The following is a 25,710-nucleotide window of genomic DNA, read 5'->3' as shown; positions in this document are numbered from 1 at the left end:
GGTTAATATATCAGTTACATACAATTTAACTGTTTACCCAAAAAGACAATATAAACTGTTTATAGACATAGGTACTTAATAGAATTTGAATACAACTTAAGGTTCAACAAACGTTAACTACAAACACACAATCACCTGCCTCAACAAGGTTCAGCAAAACTAAATCAAGGAATTAGCAGACTTTAGAAATCAGCAGATCTTTATTCTCTCATCAACCTTTCCCGGATTTGCCCTTTGAATTGGAGCTCAAAATCCAAGGAATCAGTATCATCTTCATCCCTATCAAGCTGAAGCTTAAAAAGATCTTGGAGGTCAACTAGATTCAGACCAAGTGCATTCTCCCTTGATATCTTTTCAACACTACCATCAGACTTGATCAAAGTCAATTCATGGGTCTGTTTGTCAGACTTCCTAGTATTTTTGGATATGATTGGTTTCTTGGGAGAAGCTTTATTTGAGAGGAGTTTGGCGATTGAGGCCTGCTTGCCAACTTTTGAAGTGCTTGAGCAACTTGAGCTTGTAATTGCAACGAAGCATAATCCAATCCATAACGTAACTGATTTCTGATAGAATCTTTTCTGTACTCAGCATACCTATTTTCATCTTCCTCATCCATCAGTAGTTGTCTTTTTTCTTTGGTTCAAGGCAGCGATGGATACATCTGCTGATGAGAACAGCTTTTTAGATGTAATGGTCTGCCGACGTCTAACAGTGGTTTCATCTTTGTATACTGGCTTTTTAGGAAGGGATGGATCTGTCTTTCTTCGCTCTTCTAACTTATTGTAAACTTGATCAATATACTACCTAGACCATTTTCCAATTTGTCTAGCAGTCCCAACCTTAGCTGCTACAAGTTCTGCCTTTATTCTCTTGTACTTCAACACTTCATCCACTTCAACCTTTTTGTATTGTTTCCAGGTGGGAGCAGATTTTTGTATTTGAGGATCTTTATTCATCTTTTCAATTCTAGTAACTTCCTCATTAAGAGCTTCAAGGGGCCAGTCTTTGAAATCAGACATGTGGGCTTCGTAGGGCTTGGTATCCATGATAGTGTTCAAGAAATCATTCCTTAATGTCTTTTCTAGCTCAGCATTTGGTGACAAATTTGATATATTCTTATTCAGGTCTCTAGCAAAATCTTCCAACTTCTTGACTTCACCAAGCCAATGTTGCATGCGAGCTGATAACTTAATGTCTCCTAGCCCTTTACACTCTTCTTTTGCCTTATCTTCTACTTGCTTGCCATTTAGCTTCAGATATTCATAAATATTCTTTGGAGTTTCGAATCCATGAAGAGATGGGAAGGTTCTTTTGGATGGATCATCCTCTATGTAAAATTGAGTCATTTCGTCTTGAACTGCAAGCAGTTCTAGAGGTACAGTTACTGCCAATGGGTTGATCTTTGTTGATGGAGGTGGGACGAATGCTTTGGGTGAAGTTTGAATGAATGGAGTAGCTGATAACGGAATTGGTGCGGGTATATCTTTTTCTTCCTTCTCTTCTTCATGCACCATGAATTTTCTCTTTCTTGTGTAAACAGATTTTGGAGAAGGAGGAGTTAGGGAAGAAAAAGGTGCTATGAGTGTAAGGGTTGATTGTGATGGGAATTGAAATTGGGTAGAATCAGTGGATTGACTAACACCTGTTGAAACAATTGGTGTCTCAACCGCTATTGTCTTAACATGTGTTGAAACATTTGTTGCATCAACAATTGTTTCAGTGGAGGTTGGCAGTGGTGATGAGGATTTTGTATTCTGCTTTTTGACAGGTGGTTTTTCTGGTGAGAGTTTTGTTTTAGGTGTATTAGATCTGGTTTCTCAGGTTCAACAGAGGTTTTAAGTTTCGCAGCAGTGGTTGGTTTTTCTGGTGGTGATATTGGTTTAGGAAATATGACAATAGGAGATTTGTTGTGTTTGTGTGAGTTTCTTCTATTTGATGTTCCAATGTTGAGCACTTCATCTTCCTCTTTTGTATGCTTCCTCTTCCGCTTTCGTTCAATCTCCTTATCTGTCTATTTGTTAACGGTATCATCAATTCCCTTTTTCTTACCAGTATCAGATTTTCCAGGAGATTTTGCAGAAGTTTGCTTGGCAGGCTTTGGATTTTGTTTTGGCTGATTCCTTGTTGTTGGTTTGCCAAAGTTTTTCATGGAATCCTTTTCCCTCTTTTCAGCATCATCTTCATCGTCTTTTTCAAACACAGGTGCAGGGGTAGTACCAGTTAACTTTGCAATGCATTCTTTTATGCCCTTGATGTCAGCCTGTGTGTCTTTGTATCTTGCTTCAACCATAACTCTAATTAGCTTCATGTGGGAATTAAGTTGAATCTCAGCCAGTTCCATTTGAGCTGCAAGAATGGGTTGTATCAAATTCCAAAGCTCTTGACATAACTGCTGATGAGAAGGTCGACTTTTGAAAGCATCCACCAACTGCTTCAATTGATCTTTCATATCAGCAACAGTTGTTTCCAAGTTAGATATCATCTCCGTCAAATCCTGATATTTTAATCCATCACCTAACTTAATAGGATCATCTGAATTCCCACTAGAGGTGGTTGTATCTGCTTTTGAAAGAGGAGGTATCTCCGAATTTTCATTAGCAGATGCCCCTTGTTCTTGGTTTTGGGGACTTCCCTCTGCATCAGTGGTCACGTTAGTGATCTTACCCGTGGTTAACTTGAACTCACCAGTGGATACCTTGATAGACAAAGCAGTGGTTGCCTTCAAGGGAGCCTGACTGATGAAACTACTGTCCAAATGTAAATCAGTGGATTTGACATTTGTAGTAGATGCTCCACTTGAAATACCATCAAGAATTTGCTGAAATTCAAGAGGTGTAGCCTCCTTAACTATTTCTGGGTTAGGTAATTGAAAATGTTTTGACATAGCTATTGTTGAAGTTAAACTCTCAGTAAAGTGTTCGTGGGAGGGATTGTTATCAGTCTGAATGTCAATAGCTTAAAGCAGTGTTACAAACTTTGGTGGAATAGAAGATGAAGGGATTGCTGTCGAAAGAGACATTGCCCCGGAGAAGGGCTTTTAAGTATACTCTCATATGAGGGTATGACATCATATTGTGGTGTCCCTGTGAATACAAGATGTTCCTTTTGTGAGGAATCATGAGGAGTTTGGTTTATCGGTTGAGATCTTTCCACATGTTGTGAGGAAGTAGCAACAGTGGTTTGTAGTGACATCTGTGTTGTCACAGGGTTAACCTCTGGGATCTCATCTTCCAGAGGACCCGTTTTGCTGGTTTCAGTGGGTTTTTTGGATTTTGTTTTGGTCTTTCTGAGTTTTGTTGGTGGGGGTTTCACAACAGTGGTTGTAGTGCTGTGATCACCAAGAGCAGTGGGCTCAGCAACAGAGGTTTGAGGAGCAGTTGTGGACTCTTCTAAAATTTCCTCATTCCCCTCTGCTTCAGTTTTGGAAACATCTAACTCTTTAGCCATAAGGCGAGTAAAAGTTTCAGATGTTAGACTATTCTTTTTAATAGCTTAACCTTTTTCAAAAGCATTTTGAGAAACATGTTTTTGCAGGTAGTAGCTTAATAGTCTAGGAAACATAAGAAAATGATGTGCGTGTAGTGTAATATATTTTAGCTGTATATTTTTAAGCCCTTTTACACTTTTTAGCCAAGTTTTAAATTTATAAAACACGATATTTACTAACACTAAACATACATATGGGTAAGTGCACCTATCGTGGACGTAGTATAGTGTTGGTAAGATACTGAGGTCGTCCAAGGACACAAGAGCTTTTAGTACCGATTTATCCTCAACGTCTAATCAAATCAAAAAGTTAGTAAAAGTTTTTTAAACTAGAAAAATAAAACTAACTAAAATGCTGAAAATAAAATAAAAGTAAAAACAGATAGACAAGATGAATCACTTGGATTCGACTCGTGTGTAGTGTAACCTTTGATTATTTCCGCACTTTTCACTTTTTAAGAGATTATCTTAGTTATTGTAGTAGGCCCGTCTGTTGAAGGTGACGTTACCCTCAACCCAGTAGTTTGAGTCAGCAAGGATACAATCCTAAAGGGTCGGATTATTGAAAGATAATTAAGTTATTAATGCATAATGTGGTAGGCCCCTCTTTTGAAGGTGATGTTACCCTCAGCTAAGTAGTCTGAGTCAGCAGGGATACAGTCCTAAGTAGCCGGGTTAAAGTTTTAATAGTAGTTTAACTTATGAGGGGATCAAAGAGTTTGGACCCCCGTCATCCAATACCGGTGGGTATTGAAGGAGGTCCTACTAAATTTGACCCAGGTCCTTTGCAGGATCTATACACTGAACAATGGCAAGACTCTTACCAAACCGTTCCCTTAACCCCCGACCAGGTAGCCAACATATCTCCATATAGACCATGGAGATATGAATGGTGAAAATCTTTTATTTTATATAGACAGTAAAATAATGCCAAGACACCACGGACAAACGATAAGGAAGAATCACCTTCAACATAAGAAACTAGTTGTTAAAGTCATTAATACATAACCAAATAAAAAGTGCGAAAAGATTAAAAATAAAAAGTATTACACCAAACACTTGTCTTCACCAAGTGATGTAAGAGACTTAGGCAAACATGGCCTTTGATTGTCAAGAACTCTTACGATCAATCTTGGATCCCGAGACGACTCACACACTCTATGATGGACAATGGATGATGGTGGTGGATGATGGTGTTGTGATGGTGGTGGGTGGTGGGTGAAGTGTGAGAGAGGTGGTGTGTCAAGGGATGAGTTGCAAGTTATCCAAGCACTCCTATTTATAGGCTGAACAGAAGCTCGGGCACGGCCCCGTGTCCATCCTCCTTCTCTTTCTTCATTAATTGCAGTTTGTCTACATTAGTTGACCACGCCCCCATGTCCGCTGGGCACGACCCCGTGTGCAGAAGCATATCTGTACTATCAAGATTTCCCTAGATCCTGCGAATCTTAGAGTTGACCACGACCCCATGTCCATTGGGCACGCCGCCGTGGTGGGTGATAGAATGTAACACCCCGAAAATGTAAATATTTTATTTTAAATAAAAGATCGGTAAATAAATAAGTGAACTAACTAGGATTAAAAATAACCTAGTTAGATAAAAGTCTTGTAGTGACTTATAAGTGGGTTAAAACACTAAAAATATAAATCAAATGATAGTTGAGGGACCTAAGTTGTTGAACTGGAAACTTGGATGATTAAAACAAAATTAATCACACCAAACACACACTTAGGTGTGTGTCTGGTCGATCTCAACAACAGGGCGACACAAGGGTTCCCTCACAAACCCTAGTTCATGCTAAATCTAACAAATTGAAGGTCAAGATCAATTCTAAATCAAAATCTGAGTACGAAATAGTGATCTCCATTGAAAAGGAGTCATAAGGTATGTGAATTTTATGGGAAATCTCTAGTTGAATTGCTGAATTAACTTAGAGAATTCGAAAATTGTTGATGCATATATGAGATATTGATGAAATAGGAACAATATAGTGTCTAGGAGTAAACCCTAGACAAGTATATGTTGAAATCATGCTTAATTCTAGTAAATTCCATGAACACCGTTGAAGGTGATTAGTGGGTTTTGTGAAACTTGATAAACACTAGGATTTTGATTGTTGTTCTAGTGTAATCTGATATTTATGAAGTGATTTCAGATTTATTGAGGTTAACATTTATATAAGATAGTTCGATTGATGTTAATTTTGGCTATATAACAAGTTATGAACTTGATAATGAACCATGTAAAATAATGCCCTTTAGGTGTTTGTTGAAATGCCTAAAAGAAGGCTAAATATAGAAAATTATGAATAAAAACGCATATTAGATTAATGAGATGAATTATGCGTGATATGTTGTGAAAGGAGTTCTAAACAATATATGGTTGAACTCTATAGGCAAGGAATCCGGATCCTCTAGCGGACAAGCCGGTGGTGATACGCGTTTGAAGGGTGTGCTCTAAAGGTACGCGACCTAGGGTTTCGTTACATTATGTTATTTATTTATTCTAGTTAGTCGTATTGGAATTTAGCCAAACAAGAAAACCCGTTAAGTCACGGAAGTGACGAAGTGCCCTAGACAAATAAAACGGTTCAAAACATGAGTTACAAATAGAGTTTGGAATGTCTTGAAATGGTGGTCTCCATTTGGCATCCAAACGGGTCAAAACAAGTTGAGTTGTAAACGTCGAAGTCAATGACCATCACTTGTTGATTGGTTATAAACAAGGCGTAAGCCGTGAAGCGGACACGCTAACTTGTTGCAAAAACATGAGCCCTTGTAGAGGGATTAAAGTTCAGATTTTTTACTTGTCAAATGTTTTAGAAAAGCATGTTTAAATCCTTGAAAACAAACGTGATGATTATTGCGTAAGTGTCCCTCTTGAAGGGAGTGAAACGCTATAGTGGGTAAACCCGGGATTAGGTAAAATGGCCGAAGACATGAGATGACACAAAACAAGTTGTTGAACTTGTAAACAAACGGGTCAAAATAAAGCAAAACGTAAACCGGGTAACGGGAACGTAAACTATATGAATAATGGATTCGGGTAATGGATGATAGCTTAGACATGTTAAGAGACGAACCCGAAGCCATTAAAATGAGTTTGGATAGGTTTGGATGTAAATTGGGTGAAAAATAAACGTGCAGAGTTGACACGGGCGGGTGAACTTTTGACACGGGCGGGTGAAGGGGCTGTGAAAAATACATGTTTAGCTGACACGGCCGGGTGAACTTTTGACACGGCCGGGTGAAGGGGCTGAAAACAAAATATATAATTTCTTGTGTTTAATTATTTTGTTCAAATGCTTTGATTTCTAATCATTTAAATGAAATTGTATGATAGGTAAAGATGCACTTTAGACCCCGGAGGATGATCAAGCCATGTCAAGAACCGAACACACCAAACAAAGCTTCCGCATTTTGTATATTTTGTTTTTGTGACATGTAAACACTTGAAATTATGTTTTGAAAGTTTATCTAGTAGGATGTTGACTTGAATGTTATGATCAAGTATGATCTTAAAACTAAAAAGATTTTTGTAAACTCGGAATTCTTGTACTAATTGCATGTTATATATTATTAATTCTGTCCTTTAATGATGGGTGTTACAAGTTGGTAATCAGAGCTCAAGGTTGTCAACAAAGTGTGTTCGGTTCAAGCTTGATCGATCATCCGGTAAGAATTATTTATATGAGTAGATTGTAATAAAACAATTAGGAAAAGTATTTGAATTTAAGTGCATGGGAGGAGTGTGTTAATACACACAAATTTGAAAGTGCACTAAACACGAATGGTTTAAGCAAGTTACAAACTTGGCTAAATCAAAATGAAAGATGCAAATGATAATGAAACGAAATGTTTGACAATTGATATAAACATTTCAGATTCGAGATGTCTAGTGTTGGTAAAAGACGATTAAGTAGTATAAAGCCTAACCATGGATTGATTATAAAAGAAGTATAATTGAATGTCACGTATAACAATACGGGAAACGTTGAATAACAAGATTATTGATAAATTAGAAATGTTCGGATGATATGATGACCGCATTTGAAGATGACGGGAGTTAAATGATTTAAATGGCGGAAGGTTCGGAGGCATGACAGAGAACATGCCAGCAAAGAACCTAAATCAAGTGATGATTTGAGATAACAGAGTACATCAGGGCGAGTATAAACCAGGTACACGTTCTAAATTAAGATAAGACAAGTGGAATGTAAAAAATTCACATGATGAATGATAGTTGCATATGGGCATACATGGTGAGTGAAATGAGTGAATTATGCTAAACAAATAAATGGTGAGCATGTGAAACCGAGGTAAGGGTAATCTTGATAAATACTGGAGCGGGAAGGAGTGCGTATGCACTCGAACCCGGGAATGTAATAAGAGATAAATGTCATAATGGGAAGGAGTGCACGTACACTCGAACCCGGAAAACTTAATGAAGTGAATAAATACCGTATTGGGAAGGAGTGTAATTACACTCGAACCCGGAAATTTGCAATAGTAATAAATGGCAAGGACAAGGTTATAGACTTGGCCAAACCAAATAAAACATGTAGAAACATCGTTTATATTAATAAACGATGTGGGTAAATTCCATAAAATGACATGGAATGATAAAATGAAACGAATCAGTTCCTGGTTATTATTAAACAACGGATTAAGGTTAAGAATGAGAAACTAAGACTCGGGCAGAAAATATCCTCAAGGAAAAAAAAACCTAAATGGATGATACGTATTATTCGCTACTATGAATAATGAAGTATCAATGAATACGGATTTAGAAACTTGGGTATGGGTAACCATCCAAGTGACACGTTATTAATAAAACCCTTATGAGGAAGAACGATGATCACATTGATGGGTGAGATCGAATAAAAGATTAGTAAAATAAACGAATCTTAGGCTTAAAAGGGATGCCATGACACCCAAAATTGTATTTCTAAGAGCGAAATGACACGGGTAAAAGATGATCTACGAGATCACCATAACCTTCGGGAGTATAAACAATGTAAAGGTTTAAAGGACTAAATGACGCTCGCGTCACCAATAGAAAGAAATAAGTTATATCGGGCCTCGCCAAGAAGGGTAAAAGCCTAAAAGAAATAGCCTACAAGGCTAAGCGAAAGAACCTACGGGTCACTTGGGTAAAGCGTGGGAACTAGTCATGATTCCCTGCATAAAACAGTTACGGAAAAGAATAATTCTTGTCGTCAATTTCTCGATATGAATAATTGACATTTGTTAAAGAAAAAAAAACGTTAAACTAAAATTCAGTTTTGTAAGAAACAACGTTCTAACAAATATGAATATTACGAAAGATTAGAAAATGGTTAATACTAAAGGATATAGGTCTTAACGCCGATAGGTGTAAGACGATACATTCGAAAGAAAGACTTTTAATAATGAAAAACCGACATAAACTTAAACATAACGTGATGTGATCACGGACACAAAAGTAATATAGAATAAAACCACGTTGTAACGAGAGTTACTAGATATGAAATTATAAGCACACAAAAGGCCGATGACGGCAATATAGTATACCCGAATGACGAGGTATAGGGTAAAACGGTGACTAATCAGTCTAGCTGGTAAAAACATTTATAGTCAAAGCAATGTTGTGACCTATGTAAAGTGCTTGTCAATGTGGGATTAGCGTGAAGTAAACATGCTGACGGACTCAGTGACCGGGTGGTCAAAAGACAACTCGGTCGAATAGGCTACAAGGATAGGAAATAAATGATAAAAGGTTACGGTCCAGGAGGACATATGCCCAAAAGCCGCACATGTCAATACAAATGAAAACTTTATACCGGAGAACAAAGAATGTCTTGAAAAGCGAAACTAAGATAGTTTAGTCCAAACCAAAGCACTACTTAAGGAAGGTTTCGGGGACGAAACCTGTTTAAGGGGGGTAGACTTGTAACACCCCGAAAATGTAAATATTTTATTTTAAATAAAAGATCGGTAAATTAATAAGTGAACTAACTAGGATTAAAAATAACCTAGTTAGATAAAAGTCTTGTAGTCACTTATAAGTGGGTTAAAACACTAAAAATATAAATCAAATGATAGTTGAGGGACCTAAGTTGTTGAAATGGAAACTTGAATGATTAAAACAAAATTAATCACACCAAACACACACTTAGGTGTGTGTCTGGTCGATCTCAACAACAGGGCGACACAAGGGTTCCCTCACAAACCCTAGTTCATGCTAAATCTCACAAATTGAAGGTCAAGATCAATTCCAAATCAAAATCTGAGCATGAAATAGTGATCTCCATTGAAAAGGAGTCTTAAGGTATGTGAATTTTATGGGAAATCTCTAGTTGAATTGCTGAATGAACTTAGAGAATTCAAAAATTGTTGATGCATGTATGAGATATTGATGAAATAGGAACAATATAGTGTCTAGCAGTAAACCCTAGACAAGTATATGTTGAAATCATGCTTAATTCTAGTAAATTCCATGAACACCATTGAAGGTGATTAGTGGGTTTTGTGAAACTTGATAAACACTAGGATTTTGATTGTTGTTCTAGTGTAATCTGATATTTATGAAGTGATTTCAGATTATTGAGGTTAACATTTATATAAGATAGTTCGATTGATGTTAATTTTGGCTATATAACAAGTTATGAACTTGATAATGAACCATGTAAAATAATGCCCTTTAGGTGTTTGTTGAAATGCCTAAAAGAAGGCTAAATATAGAAAATTATGAATAAAAACGCATATTAGAATAATGAGATGAATTATGCGTGATATGTTGTGAAAGGAGTTCTAAACAATATATGGTTGAACTCTATAGGCAAGGAATCCGGATCCTCAAGCGGACAAGCCGGTGGTGATACGCATTTGAAGGGTGTGCTCTAAAGGTATGCGACATATGGTTTCGTTACATTATGTTATTTATTTATTCTAGTTAGTCGTATTGGAATTTAGCCAAACAAGAAAGCCCGTTAAGTCACGGAAGTGACGAAGTGCCCTAGACAAATAAAACGGGTCAAAACATGAGTTACAAATAGAGTTTGGAATGTCTTGAAATGGTGGTCTCCATTTAGCATCCAAACGGGTCAAAACAAGTTGAGTTGTAAACGTCGAAGTCAATGACCATCACTTGTTGATTGGTTATAAACAAGGCGTAAGCCATGAAGCGGACACGCTAACTTGTTGCAAAAACATGAGCCCTTGTAGAGGGATTAAAGTTCAGAATTTTTACTTGTCAAATGTTTTAGAAAAGCATGTTTAAATCATTGAAAACAAGCATGATGATTATTGCGTAAGTGTTCCTCTTGAAGGGAGCGAAACGCTATAGTGGGTAAACCCGGGATTGGGTAAAATGGCCGAAGACATGAGATGACACAAAACAACTTGTTGAACTTGTAAACAAACGGGTCAAAATAAACCAACGTAAACCGGGTAACAGGAGCGTAAACTATATGAATAATGGATCCGGGTAATGAATGATAGCTTAGACATGTTAAGAGACGGACCCCAAGCGATTAAAATGAGTTTGGATAGGTTTGGATGTAAATTGGGTGAAAAATAAACGTGCAGAGTTGAGACGGGCGGGTGAAATTTTGACACGGCTGGGTGAAGGGGCTGTGAAAAATACATGTTTAGCTGACACGACCGGGTGAACTTTTGACACGGCCGGGTGAAGGGGCTGAAAACAAAATATATAATTTCTTGTGTTTAATTATTTTGTTCAAATGCTTTGATTTCTAATCATTTAAATGAAATTGTCTGATAGGTAAAGATGCACTTTAGACCCCTGAGGATGATCAAGCCATGTCAAGAACCGAACACACCAAACAAAGCTTCCGCATTTTGTCTATTTTGTTTTAGTGACATGTAAACACTTGAAATTATGTTTTGAAAGTTTATCTAGTAGGATGTTGACTTGAATGTTATGATCAAGTATGATCTTAAAACTAAAAAGATTTTTGTAAACTCGGAATTCTTGTACTAAATGCATGTTATATATTATTAATTATGTCCTTTAATGATGGGTGTTACATAGAAGCTTCTACAGCTTTGTCTTTTCTGCTGACACTTGGGCACGCCCCCGTGCTCACTGAGCACGGGGCGTGTTCAGCCTTCTGTTCTCTTGTTTTGCTTGGGAAGATGCTGTCAGGAGGTCGGGCATGCCATGTTTGTTCCTTTTCTTGTATTTATGTTAGATTTAGCTGCCTTTTTGCTTCTTTTGTTCATTTGAGCTCATTTAATCCTGAAAATACAAAAGGAAGACAAAAACACACTTTTTCCAACATTAGTACTAAAAAATGGTTGGTTTTATGCCACAATTGATGTAATTTATATGTTGCATTTAGTGCACATCAAAAACCAGCAGTTTTCCCCTTTTAATAAGAGCAGTTCTCCCCTTTTTAATAGCAGCAGTTTTCCCCCTTTTTAATGTTTTTTAAATTTGCAACCAAATCAACAAACAGTGCCTGAGAGTAGTTGTTGGATCGACCGGTGACCCTAAAAAGTCAGTCTAAGTAGTTCATCATCATATACAAAGGCGGAATCAATGTAAACGATGTCAACACAGCTTGTTCCTTTCAAATATTCTTCTATTACTGATTTCCTGAGCTTTTATAAACAGTTCTGACAAAAATCCGGCAGCACCTTGGCTCTCTACACACTAATTCTGTGTCAAATGAACATGACAGATCAGGTATTTATAGAGGAGTAATTCCGCACGAAAATCATTCAAACGGAATTACCTGTTCGTACGAGATTACCTAATTCCGTACGGAATCTCTAATTTCGCATGTAACAATTAATTTCGTATGAAATGACATGAAACCCATTTCATGCGAAATTACTCTAAAATACTATTTCTCGATTTCCGTGCCCTGATCTAAACAATATAATACAAGACTCAATAAAGACGAAGTTAACAGACATCCTATGCATCAACAGACTCCCCCTTGGATGTTGACGAAGTCTTTAGCATCCTGTCTTCAGTCTTTAGTCTTGATCTTTCGCTCTCTGCCCAAATTGTTTTGAGCTTGTAAAAGCTTCATTCAAACTTCAATCTTTAATCTCTAACCTTCAATCTCCCCTTTGAATGTTGATCCAGAATCTAGACTCCCCCTATCGAAGACTCCCCCTCTTAATATGCTGGGACCTAGGATCGTAATCTGGCTCATACTTCGATATTTTCTTTGCCATGGGGATTTCACTCTTGTTACCTGCTTCTCAAACAACTAACATTATAATCTAAACAATCTTAAACATTATTAACTGTTCATCAGTTTTAGAAATCCACTTAAGTATTCAGGTCCAATTTAATGACCCTGATTACTCAATTTATCTACCAAGTCCAACTTAATGACCTTGGTTGATTTGTGACAAAATAAACTGATTTTTGTTCAATCATTTTCAAACATTTTCTGAAAATTACAAGTTTCAAATTAATGAACTTGTTTTAACTTTCTAATTTCTCAATCATCATGTTAAGCTCCCAACTCATCATCCAGCTTAGAATCTTTCTACATCTGCTCCAACCTTCTGAATCTGAAGATCAACTCTCCACTTTGGTTTGTCGGAAAATAAAGCAGAAATGAAAAATCTTTTTGGATTTTTAACAAAATTTCTAAACTAGAAAATGAATTACAGAAATTAAAATGCAATGAAAGTAAACTATTTACAAACATATTTTTGGTGAGCGTGTTAGGGAATCATATCAGCTAATGACAAGTTACTAGCACCGTTAAGCTTGATAACATACTAAGCCTTAAACAATTCACATAGATTGTCGATATACCGATCCTCTTAAATTTTCATACAAACTTCAATCTGTTCAGGATACGATGTAGATGAATTAATGACTTAAACTTATATGTGTGTCCCACCTCTTGAATATACTCCCGTATCCAGATCCCAATATTCAGTCTTACAGGTGAGTATACCACAGATGATATCTGTAAAAGGGTTAGGTGCGAAACCGTGAGAGCTCAGGTCAGAACTTCCATTCAGTAGAGAGATAACGGTTCAACTTAAGGTGTGTTCCCTTTAGAGAATCTTTTCTTCAACAGCACATGATTAACATTTTTCAATGCTTTATCATTTTTATGCTGAGGGCGATGCTATATTTCAAGCAATTGCATAAAGTATTATACGGGGACTAGGCCATTGCTTCCGCAAAATCAGAAGTCCCAGAATAATACCCCAGATATCACTGAGTATAAAGACCTAGTATCTCAGAAAAATGGACCTTTCAAACAAGATTTCAGGGGTTACCTATATATTCAAGATTTGTTCCCCACAAAATAAGCAAGTTTGAATTTTAGGTTTATATCCCAAACAAGATTTACTAAATGTATAAAAACCTATCGACACATCATCAGCGAGACTGTTTAAAAACTTTAAAACTTTACAATTCTTTAGCGTACCGTAACTGTCAAGCCGATGTACTATCACTTTCCCTTTTTTACACAAGCTCTTTTTCAGTTTTCTATTGTTTTTTTTAATTTTGAAATTTTCTCATATTTTTGGATTTTTGATTTTTTTATTGTTTTTTGTATTTTCTGAAAATATAATACTCCCCCTAAATATCAAAACAAGTAAAAAATCGACAAACCATTGCAGATTGTTTCTCAACATCATCATCTACAATGTTATCCTCATCAACGCCAATGATTCCATCCGACACCGATAGAAGCTTCATACCGATCAGTTTTAAAAGATATTTAAAACGAGTTTTGTCAAAAGCTTTGGTATGTAAATCAGCTTTCTGTTCGTCAGTGTGGATTTTCTCAATTCGTATCAACTTCTTCTCGAAGCAATCTCGGATGAAGTGATAACGTATTTCGATATGTTTCGTTTTAGCGTGATGAACAGGATTTTTCGTTATACTTATTGCGGCCTCATTATCAACAAAGATAGGGGTGTTAAGAAATTGCAAACCATAGTCGTGCATCTATTGCTGGATCCACAAGATCTGAGAGCAGCAACTTCTAGCAGATACATACTCCGCTTCACATGTGGATAGAGCCACAGAGGTTTGCTTCTTACATTGCCAGGTGACCAAACGAGGTCCGAAAAACTAACAACCCGTTGTTGTTGATTTTGCATTAACTTTGCAGCTTCCGTAGTCGGAATCAGAATACCCTTCGAGCGTGAAATCGCCTATTTTTGGATACCACAACCCAATGATGGAGTTCCTTTCAGGTAGCGTAATATCAGTTTCACAATCACCATATGCGAAGCTGTGGGACTTGACTGAAACCGTGCTGCGAGGCACGTCGGATACATGATATCGAGTCTTGAAGCAGTTAAGTACATCAGCGATCTGATCATGGAGCGATACATCGTTTCATCTACCCTATCTCCGGTGAGATCTGGGTTTATCCTATGATTTGTCGCTAAAGGGGTTGACGCTGGAGTAGAACCTGACATCCTAAATTTCTCTAAGACATCATGAACATACTTCGTCTGGTGTATGAAAATTCCCTCAGGTAGTTGATCGACTTGAAGACCCAAGAAGAATTTCATCTCCCCCATCGATGACATTTCAAACTTTTGCTTCATAACTAATTCAAAATCTTTGCACAGATTCTCATTTGCAGACCCAAATATGATGTCGTCCACGTATATCTGAACTATCAGAAGATGTCCGTCGACCTCTTTGGTGAAGAGAGTGGCATCCACTTTTCCACGGATGAAGCTGTTGGCTAGCAGGTGTTGAGACAATGTCTCGTACCAAGCTCTCGGGGCCTGGTGTAAACCATACAGCGCTTTATCCAGCAAATAAACCTTGTTTTTGTGGATTGGGTCGGTGAAGCCCAGTGGCTGTCCGACATATACCTCCTCTTTGACCTTCCCGTAGAGAAACGCCGATTTCACATCTAATTGAAACACTTTGAAATTCTTCTACGATGCAAATGCCAGAAAGATTCTAATCGCTTCTAGTCGAGCCACGGGAGCATATACTTCGGTGAAATCTATACCCTCCTGCTGACTAAAGCCTTGGACTACAAGTCGAGCTTTGTTTCGAACAACAACCCCTCGGTCATCTCTCTTGGATTTAAACACCCATTTTGTGTTAATTTTCTTGTGACCATCAGGCAAATCTACTAACTTCCACACTCCTAACTTCTCGAATTGACTTAGCTCTTCTTGCATAGCATTGACCCAAGAATCTTCAGTTAGCGCCTCTTTGTAAGTTCACGGTTCAATCTGCGAAATAAAACAACTTAGTGAAAACTCAGTTTGCAAAGGTGCTACTGTAGAATAAAAACAAGTAAGGCGTTGGTCAATTTGTCGTCTTGTGCCGATGCCTGACTGTAATTCTCCGATAATTAACTCCTCTGGATGGTATGAAAGAGTTCTTGGCATCGCCTCGCCTGGAACATCTACCTCGCCTTCCAAATTAGTGATATTCTGGTTTACATCTTGGTCACCGACTGGATTTGTTTGACTTGAAATCTGGATCTGCTCCCCCTCAGAATCTGAATCACCACGATCAAATATTAGCCCAATATCAGAATCTAAATTCTCATTGACTGCCGTCTGATTATCAGGAGCTTGTTCTGAAGATGGTTGAATATCATCATGTTCACCAGCATTGTTTGGACCGGCTTCATCATCATTTGAAGTTTGTCGTGGTCTTCTAGAATATTCAGCTGGAAACCTTTCTCCTGATGACTCATAATCTCTCAGGATATCCAACTCATCAAAGAATTCTGTTTCTTCCTCTGTTTCTTCTTCCATGTCAAACAAATCCCACAAAGTATCATAATTAAATCTCCATTAGTCTCCTGGATTCTGCGGTGGCATTGAATAACCTTGACATTCAACATTTGATGCTTCGATGAGCTGCTTTAAGCTTGGAACAAAGACACGTCTTAGTGGACTTGAATAACCTATAAAAATCCCTTCAATGCTCTTTGGACCAAATTTACCAAAAGGCTCTAGAACTGTACAGGGAGACCCAAACGGTTCTAAATACTTTAGGTTCGGCTTGCGGTTGATCAGCTCAAAACACGTCTTGTTGAATTTCTTTACAGTGAGAACCCTGTTGAGAGTATAACAAGCGGCTGACACTGCTTCTGCCCAAATATTGATTGGTAGCTTTGAATCAGCAAGCATCGTCCTGGACGTTTCAATTAGCGTCCTGTTCTTTCGTTCTGCTACTCCATTTTGCTGCGGAGTGTAAGGAGCACTAAATTCTTGCAATATACCTCTTTCATCACAGTACTCTTCCATCTTGTTATTCTTAAACTCAGTACCATTGTCATTTCGGAGTCTTCTGATTCGTGTTTGGTACCAGTTTTCAATCTTTCTGAACAATGCCATCAAACTTTCAAACGTCTCATCTTTCGACTTTAGAAAAGATACCCACGAAAATCTAGAATAATCGTCAGTAACTACAAGACAGTAGAGATCACCAGTTATACTTTTGACATTCACTGGACCGAACAAGTCCATATGAAGTCTCTCTAAAGGTCTTGAGACTCAATTGACTTTCTTTTGAGGGTGTGATTTCTTCTTCTGCTTTACTTTGCCACAGCTAATGCACTCCCCTTCCAGATGGAAAATTTTCAAATGAACACCAGTTACTAAATCATTGTGCACTAGGTGATTCATTTTTCGTAGGTGAATGTGTCCCATCTTTTGGTGCCACAACTTCGATTCTTTTTCTGTTGCTCTAGACATAAAACAATGAGCCTGACCCGTGGTAGTAGTAGCTACGTTCATGTCCAACACGCACAGATCATTGACTCTAGGTGCTCTCATGATAATCCATTCTTCGGGAACAACAAATCCCGGTTTCAAGATCAAACACTCTTTGTCTGTGAAGTGCGTTATATACATCTTATCACAGATTTGAGAAATACTCAGTAGATTATTCTCCAGCTCAGCGATGTAGTTAACTCTTTCAAACGTTACAATGCCATTGGATAACGTTCCTTCTTTGATAATCCTACCTCCTTGATTTCCTGCAAAACCTACATAACCTCCATTAAAACTACGAACATCATATAGCAGGGTCTTCTTCCCCGTCATGTGCCGAGAAGCTCCACTATCCATAATCCATCGCGAAACGGATCTTGGAAGCTCCTGCACATTTCAAAAACACTTAGTTAGATTTTGGTGCTACCCAAGCCTCTATCGACTCAGGTAACTGGACATCAAGGACAGTTCTTTTGGTGATCAATGGTGGAAAATTCTTATCATTGATCTTCAATCCTTCTTCAGACCCAACCTCAACCTCTTTGTATAAGAAAAACTCATCTTTCTGAGGTTGACCAGATGGTTGGTCTTTCTTTGAAACATCTTTCTTCTTAGATTTTTGCATTTCATTCTCAAGTTTCACATAGTAATCCAAAGGAACATTCATCTTTACTAGTGTAGTAGAAGATGATTGTTTTTCCGACTCTGAAACCTTTGGTTTTGGAGAACTTGCTTTCTTTTCAACAACTTTTGGCTTCCATGTTTGTTGAGATGATGCAACCCGTTTATAAAATTTGTCATTTTTAGTTACCACATTCTTAACAGGTTCAGTTTTGATTTTGATATTGTCATTTTTCAAAAACTTTTTCTCAACAACCAATGGAGCTTTTCCCTTCACATCAACTTTCCTTTTCTGAATCTCAACAACTTCAGTCTTAGACTTCAAGTTGGTACACTTTCGTGCAAGATGTCCAACTTGATTACATTTAAAGCATGTTCGGGTGTCAACTACCCGGCTTGTGCCTTCAGATTGAGGCTGTGAGGCCTTCTTCTCAAAGAACTCTTTGTTTGATTTTGAAAAGATTTCAGATTCTTCATCAGACAGTGAACTCGAACTTGAACTTTTCACAAACACTTTCTTCTCAACGAACTTTTTGTTCTGAAAATTCTTTCTTTGATAATTCTTACCACCCTGATAACCACCTGACCATCTGTTTTGATTGTTGTCATAAAAACGTGGTGGAACAACAGGTTTTTTATAGTAAGATTTGTCTTTTTCAAAATTCATTTGCCTCTTTGTCTGATTTAAACTTTTTACTTCCGACCGATCAATTTCAACCAGTTTGAACACATTTGTCAATTTAGCAACATTAACATTCTCTAGTGGAAACTCAGAATCCGAATACAACTTATCCGATCCTGACATCTTGTACATGACAAGAGTAGGTTCTTCATTTAAGTTGTTTTTGGACTTTGGTTTCGGAATGTATTTGTCCAAGAAACATTCATCTTACTCAGTAGTGTCACTTTCAAATTTTAAAACATTCTCAACCACACTTTTCACAACTTCAGTTTGGACACTATCCTCATCGGAAGATGAAGTGAACGTGACATCAATTGTGTCTAGAAGTTTCACCTCATTTTCATCATCCTCATTAACCAACCCTGATTGTTTCTTCGAATAATTGTTTAAAACAGGTGGTGGAACTTGATGATAACCCACTCCGGTTCCATCCGAAAAGACATCTTCGCCTGCTTTGTTTTTCCCGATGGGTTTGGGAACAATGTGTTGCAAAATAAAGCTTGCGGAGTTGTAACTATTCAATTTCAACTGGATGCGTTCATTTTCAATTTTAGCTTCTTGAAACTGAAGCTTCAACTTAGCAATTTCATCCAGTTGCTGGTTGATTAACTCTTCCTTCACGCTCAGAACTCCCGACAGATGAAGATTTTCCTTGGTTGTCTTACCATTTCTTTCAAGAACTAACTCTTCATTTTCTTTCCTAACTCTTTCTATGTCAATTTTATCATTTTCAATTTTGTCAGTTAATTCTTTTAATATGTCGTTCGAAGCTTTCAACAATTTATCACGGTTAAGGATCTGGTCTTCAACACTTCTGACTCTACCAGTCAGATCTTCAACTTTCTTACCACTGAGGTAAGTGATTGTACGGCAAACTTTGCACTCTTTCATGCAATTTTTGCAGTTGTTCTCAGATTTATCTTTCTTACCTGACTCGTGTGTATCATTTGAACTGACCTTATCTTTGGACTCAGTTCCAGAACTAGAATCTACCTCAAGTTCTTTTGCAGCAAGAACTTTATCAGCCATCTTCTTCAAGTTTTCTTCGGTAAATTCCTGTGAAGTATCAATGATCCCATCATCAATCTTCCTTGGCTGCTGCTCTTTTTCTTTCTCTTTTTCTTCTACTTTCTCTTTTTCACCTCCCCACCATAATCTTTGCCAACCCTCTTCTTCTTCAGCAATTTATTGAATCATGGTATCAAGATTGAGGGTCTTTGGATCAACAGCAATGTTTCCCATGGAGTCAAGATAGCATTCTCTGTCTGCATCCCATCTCTTTGCCCTTTTAGCTTCAGTGAATATAGAAGATATCCTGATCATCCTTGTTTGAGCTTTCATCTTTCTGTTGACATACTTCTCTTTTTCATTTCTGCTGTCTTTAAAAGGAACAGGCTGAACAGATTTAGCCATAAACACATATCCTACCGCATCCTCCTCTGGTAACAATTCGCTCTAGTCAAAACCTTCGTCGTCATGAATCACAGCAAGAGCTCTGGATTTCTCTTTGGAGGTATCCTCAAGCTGCTTCATTCTGGGCGGTTCTGATTTGTTCTGATGATAAATCGCTCTTTTGAAGTAATCTTCTCTGAACGGATTTTCAGAATCATTAGCATAAGCATTTCGGTACTCGCGCTTGAAGTGGCCTTTCTGTTTACACTTGAAACATGTCACTTTTGACTTGTCAAAGCCTAACTTGGTAGATGGTCCACCAATAGACTTTCTTCCAGTAATCTCCATGAAACGCTGCACTCTTCTCACTGCACTGGCCATGCACCACCTTATATCGATCAACTCTATCTCTTCCAGATCGATCTAATCGTATTCTTCCTTTGTTAGGTTGGTGTTGCCTATCTTGCCTGCTACAAGGCTCTCATACGACTCTAGCACAGAAGCTAAGAACATCATCTGTTGCTTTGCAGATTCTTCGCTGAAATTTTGAGCGTTCTTTAAATCCACAGCAATGTTGCATTGAAATAAGTTCTTTGCAGCTGATTGGCTTGAAGTTGATGAAGAACCACTGTGAAAACCACTGCTTGAACTCTCTTTACTTGATGTGTTGGAATTTTCAGTAGAAAAAGCTGTCTTTGGAGACACATTCTTGGGAATCATACTTTTTGGATAGTACAGCTCCAAGTTCTGTTGATATGAAGAATGATTGACTTTGTGTGATTTCTTTATCTCTAGCTCATGACACTCCAGTCTTTCAATCAACATATCAACCGTAAGCTTCTCCGACTCGATTGTATTCTTTAACATCAACGTAAAGTATTGCCAATCCATCTCATCTGGCAACGAGTCAAACAATTTGTCGACTAATTATTCTCGAGAATATATAATTCCATGTTTCGCCAGCTCCAACTTCAAGTGCCCGAACCTCTCAATCATTCTAGAAACAGATTCATTTTTTTAAACAACCAAATAAATCAAACTCTTTTCTTAACAATTTCTTTTTGTTTTTTACTATTTCAGCACTTCCTAAGCATTTCACTTTTAACAATTCCCAAAGATCTGTAGCATTTTTGTACTCAATCAAGGATATTATGTCTTCTCTGACAGACTGATACAGCAATGCGATGCACTTTTGCTCAGCAACAAAATTCTCTATATCTTCAGTTTGTGTTAGATTTTCACCCCGTTGTCCTCCATCATTGTATCCATTCTTTAAACTTTTCCAGCTGGGATACGCAAATGCCTTTAACCACTCTTCAAATTTCTTGGCCCACCGACTGTACTCTTCAATCGCCATCAACTTTGGAGGTTTGTTATATGTGTCGTATGCACTCTGTAACACCCCGAAAATATAAATCTTTATATTAGAAATTTAAGGATTTCATAAACAAGAAATAACCATGTAGAAATTTTAACCTAGTTAAAATTACAAGTCTTGAAATAACTTACACTTGGTTAAAACAATAGTAATTAAAAAACTAGGTGATAAGTGAGGGACTAAACTTGCCAAAACATGAAAGTTAAATGCTGAAATAGTAACAAAAATTACCAAACACACCATTTGGTGTGTCTGGTCGATCAAGGGAAGGAGGGGACGAGCAAGGGTTTGTTCCAAACCCTAAAACCTTCATAAAACTCAAAATTGAAGCTATAAATCTGCTCCAAATCAAGTTCTAAACACGAATTAGTGATCACCTCGTCATAGGGATCAAAAGGTATGTATAATTTTGATATTTTGATTCACTATGAATTCTAGGTCAATGGTGAATAATTGAAATTGAACCTAGATATATTATGCATGAATGAATCTTGAAATAATATGTTGCTTAGGGTTAAACCCTAGATGATTAATTGTGAAAATCATTGCATGATACTTGAAGAAATTACAATCACCATTGTAGGTGATTTATGATATTGTAAAGACTAGACAAACACTAGGATTATGAATTCCTAATCTAGTGAAAAGCTGAATTGTATGAGGAAATTCAGTAATTTGAATGTTTAAGTATGTACAATTTGCTTAATTAAAGTGAAATTAGATGTTAAATGGCAAGTCATGAACTTAGTAATAATTGTAGAAAAATCTGACCCCTTAGGTGTTCGTTGAAATGCCTAAGTGAGGTTTTAATTTTAGAATAGGATGAAAACGCAGATTTTGATCATGTCTCACAAATGATGTGAATACGGTCATGAAAAGAATTCTAAACAAGTTAAAAAAACTAAATTTCTAGGCAAAGAGTCCGGATCATCAAGCGGACAAGCCGGCGAGAATACACGGGGAAAAGGCGTGCTCTAAAGGTATGAAATTTATCGTTTCATTACATTGTGCTTATTGTTAGTTTTATGTCGTTATTCAAAAACATGACAAGCAAGAGCTATCAATATGTCATGAATTTGATTATAGTCTTAAACAAGTGAAAAACATGGAAATTGAATCCCAGCAAGGTGCTTAATTCAGCACCCAAACGGGTCAAAATAAGTCTTGTAGTAACATGAAGCTAGATATCATTACTTAAACATGTAGATTCTTGCATAAGCGACCCCTCATGGGGAAAGCGAAACATGATAGCGGGTAATAATCAGAATATGAGTATCCTAAATTTGGTTAGGTGATGATCATGTTCGAGATTAATTTTACTGCAAACCGGGAATAGGAGGTCAATAACCAAAACAAGAAAACAAGTACAGAGACTATCGTAAGTTACGGTGATACCGTAACTTACGGTAGCAATTAAAAGGCTACGGTGGGAACCTCCTGCTTTACGGCAGGCCATGAACTTCCAGGGGCCACCGTAACTTACGGTGGCTACCGTAAATTACGGTAGCACCCAGTTTCAAATAATGAATTTTATTATTCTTGATTTCTTTAATTGGTTTTAACACACCGTTTTGATTATATTATTATTCAAGGACCATAATACTAACATTGGTCTAAAACGCTCAGTTTTCAGGTTTTCTTGTAGAAGGATGATGATCAAGCATATGTATCCGAACCGAACACTCTAACAAACGCTTCCGCACTTGATCGTTTGTTTTAAAAACTATGTAAACAATTGTAGTTATCATCTTGATTATAATTATGTAAGTTCATTACATGAATGTTGTGTCTAGTTATGGTTTTAACTTGAAAGTTTTTTTGTAAACTCTAGAACTTAGGCATGAAAGACAAGGTTCTATGTTATTAAATCTAGTATTATAAAATGGGTGTTACAAGTTGGTATCAGAGCTCAAGGTTGTCAATAAGTGTTCGGTTCAAGCTTGATCAAGTATCCGGTAAGAATTAATTGTGTAAGTAAATTTTGATAAAATAGAAATAAATCACGAACAAATATGCATAGATAAGAGTGTGTAAAAACACTCAAACACAAGAAAAGCATGAAACAAGAACGATAGAATCAAGAGTGTGTAAACACACTCAAACACAAGAAAGGCATGAAACAAGAATGATTGAGTCAAGTCATGAACTTGATTAAATCAAAACAAGTAAAACATGTGTTACAAATGGAATGTTTAACAATATATGTAAACATTTCAGTATTAAAGATGGCGGACGGAGGTGATGATGATGCGGTGCCAAGAGTCACCGAACAAATGAGGATAGTGATTGCCGAAGAGGTTGGAAAGGCGATCGAAAACAGTTTGTCGAACTTCATTGATAAAATTCAAAACACAGTTTTATCAGTAGTAGAAGAGAGAATCAAGAAGCTAGAGGATAATTCGAATCTAGCAAAGGAAAAATCTGGAGGACGAAAGCCTTGTTCATACAAGGAATTCATGGCTTGTAAACCACCCATATATAATGGGGAGGTTGATCCAATTGTGTGCCAACGATGGATAGGCGATATCAAAGGAGTATTCAAGAGAACTCATTGCGATGAAAATGACTACGTAGCTTATGGTACGGGTCAATTAAGAGGTCAAGCAAAAGACTGGTGGGATAACAAAAAGAAGGAGATTGGAAGTGAAGCGGCTAAGACCATGACATGGGAGGAGTTTATGACGCCGTTTCTAAAACACCATAGTCCCAAAGCGGTCATAAACAAGATCAAGGAAGAGTTCATGCAACTCAGACATAAAGGTGAATCCATAGACAAGATCACGGGGATGTTTATGGACAAGATGAAGTTCTGCGATGATTTGGTAACGAATGAAGAGCAAAAGGTCTATTACTACCATAACATGCTAAGCGCAGAGTATAGAGAGTTCATAACCCCTTCAAAGTACGAGACCCTTACCGAGATTGTCAATGCTGCTCGGGAAAGGGAGATCGAACTGAAAAAGAGTATAAAACGGGGTGAACGAAGGGCACAAGATGTGAATCCAAGCCCTACCAAGAAAGCAAGAACGAATGAAACAGCGAAGAAATCAGACGCGAAAGGTAGTACACCAAGTTGCAAAATTTGTGGCAAGAATCATAAGGGTGAATGTCGCTTCAAAGATAAGCCTTGTCCCATATGTCGAAAAACGGGACACATGGCTATATCATGCCCGGAGAAAGTGACTGTTTGTTACAACTGTTACCGTACGGGTCACAAAAGATCGGAATGCCCGGAACTGGTTGGAAAGAAAGAAGGGCAAGACTCAAAAGGTGAAGCCTCGAAAGCAAAAGCAAGATCTTTCCAATTGACCGCTGCTGAAGCAAAGGTCGAACCTGACGTGGTCTCAGGTATATTCACTGTAAACTCAATTCCCGCACGTGTGTTATTTGATACTGGTGCGAATAAATCCTTTGTTTCGTATGGATTTATTCGGCACCCTTCATTTGTTCTAACAAAATTACCTATGCCTTTAGAAGTACAGATAGGTAATAACAAAAGCTTTATTGTTTGCGATGTATGTGAAAACTGTACAATGAACATTGATGACGAGGAATACGCAATAGACTTGATTCCGATGTCGATGGGAGAATTCCAAGTGATAGTGGGAATGGATTGGCTATCCCGTTACCACGCGAAAGTGGTTTGTTTCCGAAAGGAAATAAAACTAACGTCTCCTAGCGGAACACAAGTTACGATATATGGTGAAAAAGGAGGTAACTCGGTAATATGCACCATGCTAGAAGCCCATAAACTCATGAAACATGGATGTAAGGCTTTTATGGTATACGCAAGCGAAACGGAAAAAGAGCCCCTCAAAATTGGGGATGTACCGGTGGTGCGGGAGTATGAAGATGTGTTCCCGGAAGAACTACCGGGGATACCACCAGAACGGGAAGTAGAGTTCGGGATCGAGTTGATTCCGGGCGCAAAACCCGTGGCCAAGGCGCCATATCGACTTGCGCCATCGGAGTTACAAGAATTGATGTCTCAAATTCAGGAATTTCTTGACAAGGGGTTTATCCGACTGAGTGTGTCTCCGTGGGGCGCATCGGTCCTATTCGTGAAAAAGAAAGATGGCAGTATGCGCATGTGTATCGATTACCGAGAGTTAAACAAACTCACGGTAAAGAATCGATACCCACTCCCAAGAATTGATGATTTGTTTGACCAACTACAAGGAGCAAGTTGGTTCTCCAAAATTGATCTCTGATCTGGTTATCACCAATTGAAAGTCAAGGTGGAAGATGTACCGAAGACGGCCTTTCGTACACGGTACGGGCATTATGAATTCCTTGTAATGCCCTTCGGGTTGACCAATGCACCCGCGGCTTTCATGGACCTCATGAACCGGGTTTGCAAACCTATGCTAGATAAATCAGTAATTGTATTCATCGATGACATATTAGTATACTCGAAGAATGAAGCTGAGCACGTGTGCCATCTGCGAGACAC

The 25,710-nt window shown here is 37.7% G+C and overlaps 2 long non-coding RNA genes across 2 annotated transcripts; both read left to right on the top strand.

Annotated features, from left to right (window-relative positions):
- The first annotated feature begins 5,196 nt into the window (after positions 1 to 5,196).
- On the top strand, positions 5,197 to 7,072 carry LOC118479810. Its single transcript, XR_004860886.1, has 3 exons — positions 5,197 to 5,371; positions 5,883 to 5,949; positions 6,830 to 7,072. It is a non-coding gene; the product is annotated as an uncharacterized LOC118479810 (long non-coding RNA).
- A 14,445-nt stretch (positions 7,073 to 21,517) lies between these two features.
- Positions 21,518 to 22,980, top strand: LOC118479809. The gene is made up of 3 exons (XR_004860885.1): positions 21,518 to 21,654; positions 22,171 to 22,237; positions 22,884 to 22,980. It is a non-coding gene; the product is annotated as an uncharacterized LOC118479809 (long non-coding RNA).
- Positions 22,981 to 25,710: the final 2,730 nt, after the last annotated feature.

Source organism: Helianthus annuus, chromosome 6 (genome assembly GCF_002127325.2).
Source record: "Helianthus annuus cultivar XRQ/B chromosome 6, HanXRQr2.0-SUNRISE, whole genome shotgun sequence".
In the NCBI taxonomy this organism is placed as follows: domain Eukaryota; kingdom Viridiplantae; phylum Streptophyta; class Magnoliopsida; order Asterales; family Asteraceae; genus Helianthus; species Helianthus annuus.
This window is presented reverse-complemented; position numbering and strand designations above follow the sequence as displayed.